General features: G+C 46.8%; 1 long non-coding RNA gene across 1 annotated transcript in view; it reads right to left on the bottom strand.

Annotated features, from left to right (window-relative positions):
* Positions 1–206: 206 nt before the first annotated feature.
* Positions 207–13,459, bottom strand: part of LOC148223647 (uncharacterized) — a 52,288-nt gene continuing 39,035 nt past the window's right edge. Inside the window, exon 4 of the long non-coding RNA XR_015803886.1 lies at positions 207–342. This is a non-coding gene — a long non-coding RNA (uncharacterized LOC148223647). The remainder of the gene's footprint in view (positions 343–13,459) is intronic.

Raw genomic sequence — 13,459 nt, 5'->3', positions numbered from 1 at the left:
TATTTTTAAAATTCCTAATCTATGTAAATAACATTAGGAAACATCTTAGAATCCAGAAAACTAGCATTTAAACTGATATTATAAGCTAAGTCAAACAACATTACATGTGCTGGACAGAAGTAATTTATTAAGATGGTTTACATTAAAACATGTGGCTTGTTACCCAATGGAAATATGCTAATGGAAGTTATTTTCCTTTTGGTGCTCACCAGGTCAGTAGAAATAGTAGATATCAGCCTAATTTTGAAAAGAACAGACTTCTCTTCTTAGTTTTTTATTTTCTTAGTTTCTTAGTCTTCTGCTTCTTAGTTTTGAGTGGGTTAACTCTTGGACTGATGTAAACTGGAAACAAAAGCAGAGAAAATGTTGTTCAGCTGCAAAAGGAATGTCAGTTGTCAAAGCGATCCACCACTTCGGTAAACTCTCACTCTTGGCAAATAGCCAGTTCAGCCAGTTTTTTAAATTTACAGCAATTAATCTCTCATGACGACTGTTAATTTTAAACCTTGGTCCTTCACCTTTCTTATGCTCCAGGGGAAGGAATGTGGATCCTTAAGGCTAAGAGAAGCGTCCACAGCCTGTCCCATTGTGTCACCCTGCTCCCCCCTGTCAGTGGAGGCAGCTGGATAGGGTACAGCCAGGCATAATAGGCACCTCTTGCATGGGAAGAGGGAAGAGGGAAGAGGAAAGAGGCAGAAGATGCTAGAGGCAGATGCTATAGGAGAGGAAGAGATGGTTGCCCAGGTGGCCCACTGTGAGTTAAATGTCTAAGCAATTAATCGGGAGAATTAGGGTTTGCAATTGGTTTTCTTGTAGACTAAGACAGTACCTAAACTAGCCAATACACATCTGGAAAGGGAGTTATGGCTACATCCCATCTTTCCCAGGTGCTTTTCTGACTGACTTGCTTGGTAAATACTGCAGAAGATCAAGGTGCTTGAATACCATTGCAAGAACCAGACAGGGACTGACTGTCTTTTAAGGCACGTACACAACCATGACTTATTTTTGTTCTGGAAGCAACTTATGCTCTTCCCATGTGGGTGTTTTTGAATGCAGCCCCAAAATAACAACCTCCAGTGTGTTGGGAGTGAGAGTACAAAAGAATGAGCAAAGCTATAAACAGCCAAATTCTCCAGAGAAATGAGTAGCAGTTAGGAGTTCCTAATCAAAGACTATTTCATGTCTTTATACGCATTATTAAACTCCTAAGAGGGCAAGTTGGACTTGGAAACTCCCCATCTAAGAAATTTGCTCCCGAAGGTCCTGGATGGAAGTTACATGCCACCTCACTATCCAGTCTCAGATCCTGGGGAAGCACTGATTAGGAGTTGCTGAGGACATAATCTCAAAACCAGTTCCCATAGATTTGGAAGATGCATGAAACTCCTGTGGTTGCTGGGCAGAGTGCCAGGGATTACTCCAAGGCTCACACCAGGCAGTCAGCACTCCGGGTCAGAGAAAGGCACCCTTGGCAGAAGACTAAGCAGTCAGTGCCTGGGGGTACAATACTGAAAGGCTGTATAGGGCTGAGGGAGCCAAGTCTGGTGAGGACTCCACTATTCTGCTGAAGTGTGAACTTAAATGTCCATAGAAGAACATACAGCTTTTGCCTCGGTAGCAGCTGGTTTATCTGGTCCAGCAGAGGCTAGGAGTAAGCTAGCATACATGTAGTGTGACTGTTCCCACGACCACGCTCTGCAATGAGAGAGCTGACCCAGAATGAGATCAGCCCTGTCCTGCTGCTGGGATGAAGGACAGACAGAGTTCATGGCCAAAGCAGCAGGCTGTTCCCCTGCCCAAAGACTGGAGTGTCTTGAACTGCCACTTAATATTAAAAACTGATTTTCTCTCACTGCCTCTGATGCTGCCTGAGGTGCTGTCGAGGAGGGGCCTCAGTCTGTTCCCAGCACAGGATTGTTATTAGCACCTGCACCAGTGCAGACTGGCTGAGGAACCATCAGTCCACAACCTCGGTGGTAATTGCAGCACAGTGCTGCTCCAGCCCAGGATTTCCCTGCTCCTCTCCCAGGTAGGCTGCGTGCTCAAGCACCCTCTGCACAAAGCTGGTGTGCTGCATAGTGTTTGGGAGATGTCGAGGCCCATCTTCCCCACAGCTTTCTGAACCACACCAGTACTGAACAGAGATGTTCCACCCGCCAGCCTCTCGTATTTGTTTTCATCTGTCAAAAACCAAATCCGAGTCTGAAGGCTTGCAGGAAAATCCTGGAGTCCAGATCCAGGTTTCAAATAGAAGGAGTAAAAGTCAGGTACTAAAATTAACATGTATAGTTTTTTACATGTTGAAAACATGTTAAAGTCAGAATTATCAGTTATATATATTTTACTGTATTTTTAATATTTAACTCTACATCCATGTTCATGTTCAGACTGGCTAATATGTTATGGAGATGCCATTTTTTGGACCTGGTGTAAAAAACATGGCATCAGTAGAATGCCATATTTCAGTTGAAAAGTCTTGAAAGAATAATCCAATCTACTGGTAATGAATACAGACAGGAAAAATTGCACCAAGGTGGCTTTATTAGTAAAAAGGAGATGGAAATTGAAGAGAACTGGCTGATCCCCATGTCCCATTTAGGACTGGGCTCTTAGTGGCAGTTTTGAATCATCTCTAAATTCTCCCTGAGCAAGTAGAAAAGGCATTCTCCAAAAGTGACTCCAACCAGTGTATCCAATGGCTCCAGGTATCCATGATACATCTCTTCCCACACTTTTTTTGCTTAAAATCTTCCTTTGGAAGAATAGGAAAGTGTCTTTTTTCTGGATTGTCAAGTATGCTGATGCAGGGACCACTCACGAGCCAGATTCTGACAGTGGTGCCAGGCTGTCATTCAATGCTTAGACTAAGGATATGGTTTATCCCAAAGGAAACCAAAGCAGTCTTTCACCACTGAGCAGCTAATTACCCATAATGTGCTGAGATGCTTTGCAGTTACAGATGGGGGCAGAACTGGCTTCTGAGTCCTGCATCCTCGCTCTAACAGTAAATAGACAAGATCTCAGTCTCTTGTGGCTAAGGTCTAGTGTAAACTGTGACTTACAAGATTGAATATCTTTTCCAGAGTGGATTTACAGGCTCTAACTTTACCCTCTTCTTTTAACTGAGATGGGGTTTTGCAGCTGTGTAAATGAAATGAGAATTGCATCTATATCTGTGCCAAGAAAATGTGCTAAACATACAAATAGGCTGCAATGAATATGATTTAATCCTTAAAGCAGACACATTTTGAAGCATTTGATTTCCTCTCCCGTCTTAAAGTCAAACTCTTGCTGTGATCCTGTATCTACAGAAAAATACTGTTTGTGGGGACCCCTGGTTCTTCCTTTGGCTTAGGAACTACCATGACCCAGGACAGCTCTGGCAGCCTCTTTCTCAAGACCCTTTTAAAGAATGGGGAAAGCTGGGTGGGATGAGAGGAGGAAATCCCTTCAGTGGGCAACAGAGTGTGAAGGGATGTTGTCATTTTGGAAGAAGACTCTTAATCCAATCTTTGCAAGCCAGTATCAGATGAATCACACAGAGGGAGGCTTAGGACAAGGTGTCTCTTGCCCAGCCTGGATTAGCTCCGTGACAAGGACTCCTGTTTCTCTGCACTGTGGCATTTCACTTTCAAGAAGCCAGAGAGGCCAAGGCTCGTTCATCCATGTGCTGGTGGCCTTTCCAGAGTCACGTCGAAGCTGGGCTTGGGGCCATTCTGGCAGCATTGCTGGCTTGGGTTAAATCTGCCTGTTTATTAAGGTAATGTTCCCTTAACTCCCCGTTTGCTGAGAGTTTCCTGTCAGTGTGCAGACAGGTGTGTGCGTGTGTGCAGGTGCAGTGCAGCAAGATTGTGAGGAGAGAAGCATGGAATGTTATATCCATATGTTATATCCCTGTGTGGCAGTAACTCAGTCTGGGGAGGTGGGATGAGCAGGCAGATGAGGGCACTCGACCACAGCAAATGGGAAGCCCAGCCCACCCAGGACATTTAGAGGAGTTTCTGCCATGCTTGTGTTTGCACTGGGACTGTTTCACACCAGGTGTATGGTTTAATGAAAGGGATCTACATTCCTGGTGAGGCTGGGGCACTCACTGGCTGAGCTGGGAGGACTGGGATGCAAAGCTGTGGGGAAACCATCATTTATCACGAGCTGCCCAGACTCTGGCATGAGCAGTGGGTCCAGCTGGAGGCAGAAAATCTTCATTGCTTAAAGAGAAAAAAAGGAAGCAAGGAAAGAGGTTAATGCTGCTTACCCTTGATAAAGCTTTTAGCTGCAAAATGTCAAATTCTTCAAAACCCAATCAGCCAGTCATGCCTTAGGCTTTAGCAGCTGTAACTCTAATTGGACCAAGAAAATTAGTTGATCTGCAGCATGAAAACACAAAACATAGCAGAAAAAAACCCACAAAGCACATGCTAATCGAGTTAACATGGTGAGAGGGTCTGTGTGACATGTGTTCACTTCATTGCCAGTGTGGCCTTTACAGCCCCCTCCAGATGACAAAGCCCACTCTGAACTCTGCCTCCAAAGTGCCTGAGCTCCTGGGATGTGGCAGCCACGCCAAATTTCCCCATAAAGAAATGCAGTTTTAATTGCTGGTATCAGTCAGCCTTGGAGAAGTGGAACAAGCAGCTCACCCAGATGACAGCATTCCTGATGCTGGAAGAGCAGCAGTCCAGCCTCGTTGGGGGCACAAATGTTGACTGACACCTTCCCACAGTCGCTGTGCTGTTGTCTCCTTCCCGGGGAGAAGGGCACGCTCTCCTTTGTCCATGTCTGACAGCACCATACATCACCTCTCTGTTTCCTGCAATATTAATCCAGTGACGCTACCAAGAATAGCTCCAGACCTCAGGGCAGGGAGGGAGCTGCCCAGAGTCCGAGTGTGGAAGCACAGAAAATTATTCCAGGAGCCAGTCAGATGGACATTTTCCCATTTTAAGCTGTGCGTTCCATGTTTATTTATGTGCACTGCCTCCAAGCAATCTTCATAATGGCAGACTAGACCTGGATTTCTGACTGTGAGGGTTCCCTGCCCTGCTGTGTCCGAAGGTTGAAGTGTGTTGCAGCCTGTCCTGGAGGACTCCTCCAGGGACTTTTGTTTATGAAAGGAAGGGCTGTGCATCTGCTTGGGTTATTTAGGGGTAAGAAAGGCTGGTGTTTATTGCAATGTAACTCCTTGCCAGAAGAGGAGCGCTCACTACAGAGCACCTGAGCCAGTTAAGCTTAATACAAGCAACAAAAAGCAAAGTGGCTTTCACCACTTTCCCTGAAGATTAGTCCAAAACCAGATGGATCCCAGCATTCAGAGACTTTCATGGCACTGGACAGAATGTCTGCTCCACAAACCCTGTCAAACAGTTCTCTTTTCCTTGATGTCTGCAGCCATAGGGCTTTTGTAGACTATGGTTATATCCTCTATTGATTGCCCCATTTTAGAGATTTCCCATATGCAAAGGCCTTACTCCTATGGGGAGATGTATCTACAGCTGCTGTGTCTTTCAAACAAAGAGTAATTTCCACCAAGCAAAGAAATTGTTAGTGCAGTTGGAGATTTTTGACGTGTATGTTTAACAAGGAGGTATTATATCCTGCTTCCATGCAGCTTCTTTCCTCTTGGGTCTTAAAATCTTTTAAAGAGCATACAGCATGACAGGCTTTCTCCAGGCTCTCTTCAGGACCATTCTTCCATGCATTTCCTTTTCCAAATGTTGCTGCCTGCTTTTCACAGGAACAGTAATAGGTAAAAGTCTTTCATCTGCCTTTAGCTTGGGCAGAAAAACCTATCTATATTTGAGGTAGGAGATGCTCTTATTTTAGTAACTCATTTCACAAGGGAGCTATTTTATAGGGAAGGCTTTATGGGTGTCTCTTTATGGGTATCTCATGCACAAAGTTTCATAATTCCTTTATTTGCAGAGGTATCATTGTATCAACACGAGCAACCTCAAGAGAGCAGAGAAAAGAAGTGTTCTGGGGTCCATCACAATCATCCCCACTTTCAAAGAGGAGTACTCCCACTGAGGTTTGGGTCCTAAACTCTTGAGTCATCAGAGATATGATGGTCAGATCACACTTCCAGCAGTTTGGGTTTGTCCCTTCTCTAAACAGGGCAAAATAGGTAATCAAAACACAGGTTTCTTCTCTTACAGATTCCTGTGGTAGATTCTTGCAGGGTGTGACCGAGAGGAAAAGGAGATGTGACTCTCTGGGAGATGAGAGTGATCTGAGCTGGACTCTAAGCAATGAGTTTTCCCAGTGCCCTTCTGGTAAGTGCCCACACTCATATCACTATTCTGTAAGGGTGCTGGTCACAGTCACCTAAGTAGCAAGTGTTGTCTTCCAAGGCTGTGACAGAAAGCAATGCCAACCAAACTGCCTGTGTTTAGTTTTCTGGCTGACATACCTGACCTGCAGAGCCAAGACCAATTTGCTGCCTGCTATTCCTCTCTGGTGTCTCTTTAGACACTGTTGCTTCGTGTTTCTCCCTCCCAGGGAGCATCTGTGCTTTTGTGCTCTTTCCAGCAGTTAACATTTGACACAATTTGCTCTTACTGACTTGTCTACATATTCCTTCTCTCTTTAGACTGCTGATGCAACCGTGGTAGGTGCTTTTGAACCTGGACTGGTCTGCACATCTCAGGGTTAGTTGTGACTGCAGGCTAGGCTACATAAATTAAGTGCTTTGTTGGAGTCCTGTCTGAGAACTGGAGAAGGATCAAATGTGTCCACTATGCAGCCATCCATCTCCCTGGAGTTTCATAATATTATCCATCTGTTCTTTTGCTTTCTTACGAGAAAGGCTCATGAGGTTACAGAGGTACAAATTAACACATCTTGTTGAGATTGTGTTTAAAAATATTTGTTGTCCATCTGTGTGGAGAGAAAAATCCATTTCTGTTAACGTGGTTGTTTTTCTTCTGACACTTGCTGTCTGCAGTTGTCCTGGGGTACAATGCAAAAATGTGTATTCTATCACCATCTGTTAAAATGTGGGAGGGGTGGTGATCCTTATCTCTGTGGGAGATATCCTCTGCTGATGTGCCATCTGATAAGATGGGGGGATGATCATCGTTATCTATTCACAACCCATCCCTCCTCCAGAAGATATATTCTGTTAATGGGCCATTAAGTCCTATTGTGTGACTGATAAGATTACATCACCCCATTGGGAGATGCCCCAACCAGGGGCAGGAGCCAAGCCTTTCCTACCTAGATAAAAAACTGGGGTTTGGGACCCGAGGGCAGACCTTTCTACTGGATCCCAGAGGAAAGTCGGACCTTTTTCCACATCATTGCTGGATCTTCGGAGGAAAACTGCACCTTCTACAGGAGCACTGCTTCAACAGAACCACATCTGTCATCCAGGAGGACTGCAGCCACCATTTATACGGACTGCTACCAACACCCTGACTGACAGGGTGTCAGGTTGTATTTCTGACTGTGTTGGTGGTTGTTTCTATTATATTATTGCATGTATTTTATTTTTTTCTCTTTTCTCCTATTAAATTGTATTACTGACTTGGAGTCTCGCACTGGTTTTACTTTCAAACCAACACATTAATTGGCGCCCAACGTGGGGCACGAAGGGTACTGAGGAAAGTCAGTATTACAATTTTGTTTTCACCATGATTCTCAACATGCTTACATGGGTTTTATATCTTGCTCTCTATATTTTTCCACACATGGGGAACTATCTGCCAGCTGTAATGCTCCTGTGTAGACCAGGATATGGTATAAAAATTGCTTTACTGGCCTATTATGTCTACTGCATGATAACCTCTGAGGCAATGAACATAATCCGGAATATATACTCGACCTTGTTGGCTTGTCCTAGTCTAGGTTGCTACATCCGGGGTTTTAACAATCACACCCAGCCCTTGGGGGGAGGGGTAAAGGATGATTTTTTCCAATCTTTCCGGCCTGATACAGTAGTTTTTGGAAATGTTGAGTTCCCACTGGATGCTAAGGACAGCATAATATTGTTGTTAGTTCTGCTTTGTCTCCTCTGCACAGCCTTTACAGCCTACAACATGCTTAGAAACAGAACACTACATGGCGTATTGATGCGTATTCTTGAGGAAGAGGAAAAAAGAAACAAATCAACTTCGTCCACGACTGCACAGAATGTCACAAAGAGGAGAAGAACCAAACAAAAAGCAACAGTGCCCGTGTCTATGCAGACTGCCACAAAGGAGGAAAAAGCCAAAAGCAAAGCAACAGTGTCCGTGTCTACGCAGACTGCCACAGAGGAGGAAAAAGCCAAAAGCAAAGCAACAGTGTCCGTGTCTATACAGTCTGCCACAGAGGAGAAAAAAGACAGAAGCACCATCAGCATCTCCACACAAACCATCACTGAGCCAGAACAGCCTAGACCAGTAGCAGTTGCGCCCGTTCAGAAGAAGAAATCAAAGAGCAAATCAGTTCGCATAGTGACTGACGAGGACGTGGCAGGACCTTCGCACCCAGCAGAAGTGACAGAGCCAGAAATCATCACTCGCTCTCTATCCCTGGGTGAGCTGCGTGACCTGCGGAGGGAATTCACCCGCCAGACAAATGAGTCCATCTTGACCTGGCTGCTCCGCATCTGGGACGCTGCAGCCAATGACACCATTCTGGATGGATGTGAGGCCAGGCAACTGGGATCTCTGTCCCGGGATGTGGTCATTGACCAGGGGATTGGGAGAACCCAAGAAACTCTCAGCCTCTGGCGGCGACTGCTGACAAGTGTGAAGGACAGATACCTTTGTAAAGAAGATCTTCAGGTGCACCAAGGAAAATGGAGCACAATAGAACAAGGTATCCGATGCCTGAGGGAATTGGCCGTGCTGGAGATAATTTTCTCAGAAGATGAGAGATTTCCTAAGAGCCCAGACTGTGTCCGGTGCACGTCACAGATGTGGTTGAGATTTGCACGACTTGGACCAGAGATGTATTCCCGTTACCTGGCAACGCTGCAGTGGAGGGAAGGTGAGGACATGGTAGGCGTCTTGGCCAATAAACTAAGGATTTATGAGGACACTGTCACAGCCCCATTTCGTACCCATGTCTCATCCGTGGAAACAAGGCTGGTGGAGCAAGTCCGAAGCCTGATTGAAGAGGGCCATCAGAAACTAAAAAAAGAACTTAAGGAAAACAACTACCAGATCTCTCCTGAACCAACAAGAGTTTCTGCCATTAGGAGCCGGCGTTCCTCAGGCAGGGAGAGAGGACACACTCCACGAGGTAACCTCTGGTTTTTCCTTCAGGAGCATGGAGAAGACATGAGGAAGTGGGATGGAAAACCCACCTCCTCCTTAGCAGCCCGGGTACGTGAGCTGAAAAGAGGGACACCTACCCCAAGAAGTTCATCTAGAGTCAATGCTGCTCCAGTCTCTCGTGTACAGAACTCCAGACAGTATCAGAATGATGATATGACTGATCCTCTTGAAGGAACCTCAAGAACCTATTTACAGGGAGAGAGCAACGTGTACCAGGATCAGGAATAGAGGAGCCCTGCCTCTAGCCAGGTAGAGGAGAGGGATAATCGGATCTATTGGACTGTGTGGATCCGATGGCCTGGCACATCCGACCCACAAAAACATAAGGCTTTGGTTGACACCGGCGCCCAGTGTACTCTGATGCCATCAAAGTATGTAGGAGAAGAATCCATCTCTATTTCTGGGGTAACAGGAGGATCCCAGCAGCTGACTGTAGTGGAGGCCGAAGTGAGTTTAACTGGGAACAGGTGGCAGAAACACCCCATCGTGACTGGCCCAGAGGCCCCATGCATCCTTGGCATAGACTATCTTAGAAATGGATACTTCAAAGACCCAAAAGGATATCGCTGGGCTTTCGGGATAGCTGCTGTAGAGACAGACGGCATTAGAAAACTGAGCACCTTGCCTGGTCTTGCAGATGACCCCTCTGCTGTGGGACTACTGAGAGTTGAAGGGCAACAGGTACCAATCGCCAGAACAACAGTACACCGCCGGCAATACCGTACTGACAGAGACTCAGTGATTCCCATCCATGAAATGATCCGTAAACTGGAGAGCCAAGGGGTGGTCAGCAAAACCCACTCACCCTTCAACAGCCCCATCTGGCCTGTGTGTAAATCTGAAGGAGAATGGAGATTGACCGTAGACTATCGTGCATTGAATGAGGTGACTCCACCGCTGAGCGCTGCTGTGCCAGACATGCTGGAACTCCAGTACGAGCTGGAGTCCAAGGCAGCAAAGTGGTATGCCACTATTGATATCGCCAATGCATTTTTCTCCATTCCTCTGGCAGCAGAATGCAGGCCTCAGTTTGCTTTCACCTGGAGGGGCGTGCAGTACACCTGGAATCGTCTGCCCCAGGGGTGGAAGCACAGTCCCACCATCTGTCATGGACTGATCCAGGCTGCACTGGAGAAGGGTGAGGCCCCCGAACATCTACAGTATATCGATGACATCATTGTATGGGGCAGCACAGCAGGGGAAGTCTTCGAGAAAGGAGAGAAGATTATCCAGATTCTGCTGAAAGCTGGTTTTGCCATTAAGCGAAGTAAAGTTAAGGGACCAGCTCAGGAAATTCAGTTTCTAGGAGTCAAGTGGCAAGATGGACGTCGTCAGATCCCAACAGAGGTAATTAATAAGATCACTGCTATGTCTCCACCTACCAACAAGAAGGAAACACAAGCCTTCCTAGGTGCCATAGGCTTTTGGAGGATGCACATTCCTGAGTACAGCCAGATTGTGAGCCCTCTCTACCTGGTTACCCGCAAGAAGAACGATTTCCACTGGGGCCCTGAGCAGCAGCAAGCCTTCGCCCAGATCAAGCAGGAGATTGCTCATGCAGTAGCCCTTGGCCCAGTCAGGACGGGACCAGATGTGAAGAACGTGCTCTACTCTGCAGCCGGGAACCATGGTTTGTCTTGGAGCCTGTGGCAGAAGGTGCCTGGTGAGACTCGGGGTCGACCACTGGGATTCTGGAGCAGAAGCTACAAAGGATCTGAAGCCAACTACACTCCCACAGAGAAGGAGATCTTGGCCGCCTATGAAGGAGTTCAAGCTGCCTCAGAGGTGATTGGCACAGAAACACAACTCCTCCTGGCACCCCGACTACCAGTGCTGGGCTGGATGTTCAAGGGAAAGGTGCCTTCCACACATCACGCCACTGACACCACATGGAGCAAGTGGATTGCCCTCATCACTCAGCGCGCCCGTATTGGGAATCCAAATCGCCCTGGGATTCTGGAAATAATTACAAACTGGCCTGAAGGTGAGACTTTTGGATTGTCTTCTGAAGAAGAAGAGGAGCAAGTGGCACGTGCTGAGGAAGCCCCACCATATAATGAGCTACCAGAGACTGAAAGACGATATGCCCTCTTCACTGATGGTTCCTGCCGAATTGTAGGCACTAACCGGAAATGGAAAGCTGCAGTATGGAGCCCCACACGACAAGTTGCACAAGCTACCGAGGGACAAGGTGGATCAAGTCAAGTCGCAGAGCTAAAAGCCGTCCAGTTGGCTTTGGATATTGCTGAACGAGAGAAGTGGCCAAGGCTCTATCTCTACACTGACTCATGGATGGTAGCTAATGCTCTGTGGGGTTGGCTGGATCGCTGGAAAAAGGCCAACTGGCAACGCAGAGGGAAACCCATATGGGCAGCTGAGATTTGGCAGGACATTGCTGCCCGAATAGAGAAACTGACCATAAAGGTTCGACACGTGGATGCACATGTACCCAAAAGCCGGGCTAATGAAGAACATCACAACAACGAGCAGGTGGACCGAGCTGCCAAAGTGAAAGTATCACAGGTGGATCTAGACTGGCAGCACAAGGGAGAATCATTCCTAGCTCGTTGGGCCCATGATGCCTCTGGTCATCAGGGGAGAGATGCGACGTACCGATGGGCCCGTGACCGAGGGGTGGACCTTACCATGGACAGTATCTCACAGGTCATCCACGACTGCGAGACCTGTGCCGCAATCAAACAGGCCAAGCGGGTGAAGCCTCTGTGGTATGGTGGACGATGGTCAAAGTACAGGTATGGGGAAGCCTGGCAAATTGACTACATCACCCTTCCCCAAACCCGCCAGGGCAAACGCTACGTACTGACCATGGTGGAAGCAACCACAGGATGGTTAGAGACCTACCCTGTGCCTCATGCCACTGCCCGGAACACCATCTTGGGCCTAGAAAAACAAGTCCTTTGGAGGCATGGTACCCCTGAGAGAATTGAATCAGACAACGGAACCCATTTCAAGAACGGCCTTATCAACACGTGGGCCAAAGAACATGGCATTGAATGGATATATCATATTCCTTACCATGCGCCAGCTGCCGGGAAAGTTGAACGGTGTAATGGACTCCTTAAGACTACTTTGAAAGCACTTGGTGGTGGAACCTTCAGAAATTGGGAAATGAACTTGGCCAAAGCCACCTGGATGGTTAACACCCGAGGGTCCATCAATCGAGCCGGTCCTGCCCACTCTGAACCCCTACACACAGTGGATGGGGACAAGGTCCCAGTGGTACACATGAAAGGTATTTTAGGAAAGACTGTTTGGATTAATCCCACCACAGGCAAAGGCAAACCAATCCGTGGGATTGTTTTTGCTCAAGGACCTGGTTGCACTTGGTGGGTAATGCAGAAAGATGGGGAAACCCGTTGTGTACCGCAAAGAGACCTAATTTTTAGTGAGAACTGTATGTAAGGTTTCATTTTGTATTATATATCTGTAAGAGGGTATTGGTTTGGGTGTGATGTAGATGGTAATAGAATAAGGGGTGGATTATGTCCTGGGGTACAATGCAAAAATGTGTATTCTATCACCATCTGTTAAAATGTGGGAGGGGTGGTGATCCTTATCTCTGTGGGAGATATCCTCTGCTGATGTGCCATCTGATAAGATGGGGGGATGATCATCGTTATCTATTCACAACCCATCCCTCCTCCAGAAGATATATTCTGTTAATGGGCCATTAAGTCCTATTGTGTGACTGATAAGATTACATCACCCCATTGGGAGATGCCCCAACCAGGGGCAGGAGCCAAGCCTTTCCTACCTAGATAAAAAACTGGGGTTTGGGACCCGAGGGCAGACCTTTCTACTGGATCCCAGAGGAAAGTCGGACCTTTTTCCACATCATTGCTGGATCTTCGGAGGAAAACTGCACCTTCTACAGGAGCACTGCTTCAACAGAACCACATCTGTCATCCAGGAGGACTGCAGCCACCATTTATACGGACTGCTACCAACACCCTGACTGACAGGGTGTCAGGTTGTATTTCTGACTGTGTTGGTGGTTGTTTCTATTATATTATTGCATGTATTTTATTTTTTTCTCTTTTCTCCTATTAAATTGTATTACTGACTTGGAGTCTCGCACTGGTTTTACTTTCAAACCAACACAGCAGTACCCACTGTGGAGCAACGAGTGTTAGAAGAAGGGAAGAGCTTTACAGCAAGTGGACCAGTGCCTA

Source organism: Sturnus vulgaris, chromosome 5, assembly GCF_052056855.1.
Source record: "Sturnus vulgaris isolate bStuVul1 chromosome 5, bStuVul1.hap1, whole genome shotgun sequence".
In the NCBI taxonomy this organism is placed as follows: Eukaryota; Metazoa; Chordata; class Aves; order Passeriformes; family Sturnidae; genus Sturnus; species Sturnus vulgaris.
The sequence above is the reverse complement of the archived record's forward strand: the minus strand, read 5'-3'. Positions and strand labels throughout refer to the sequence as shown.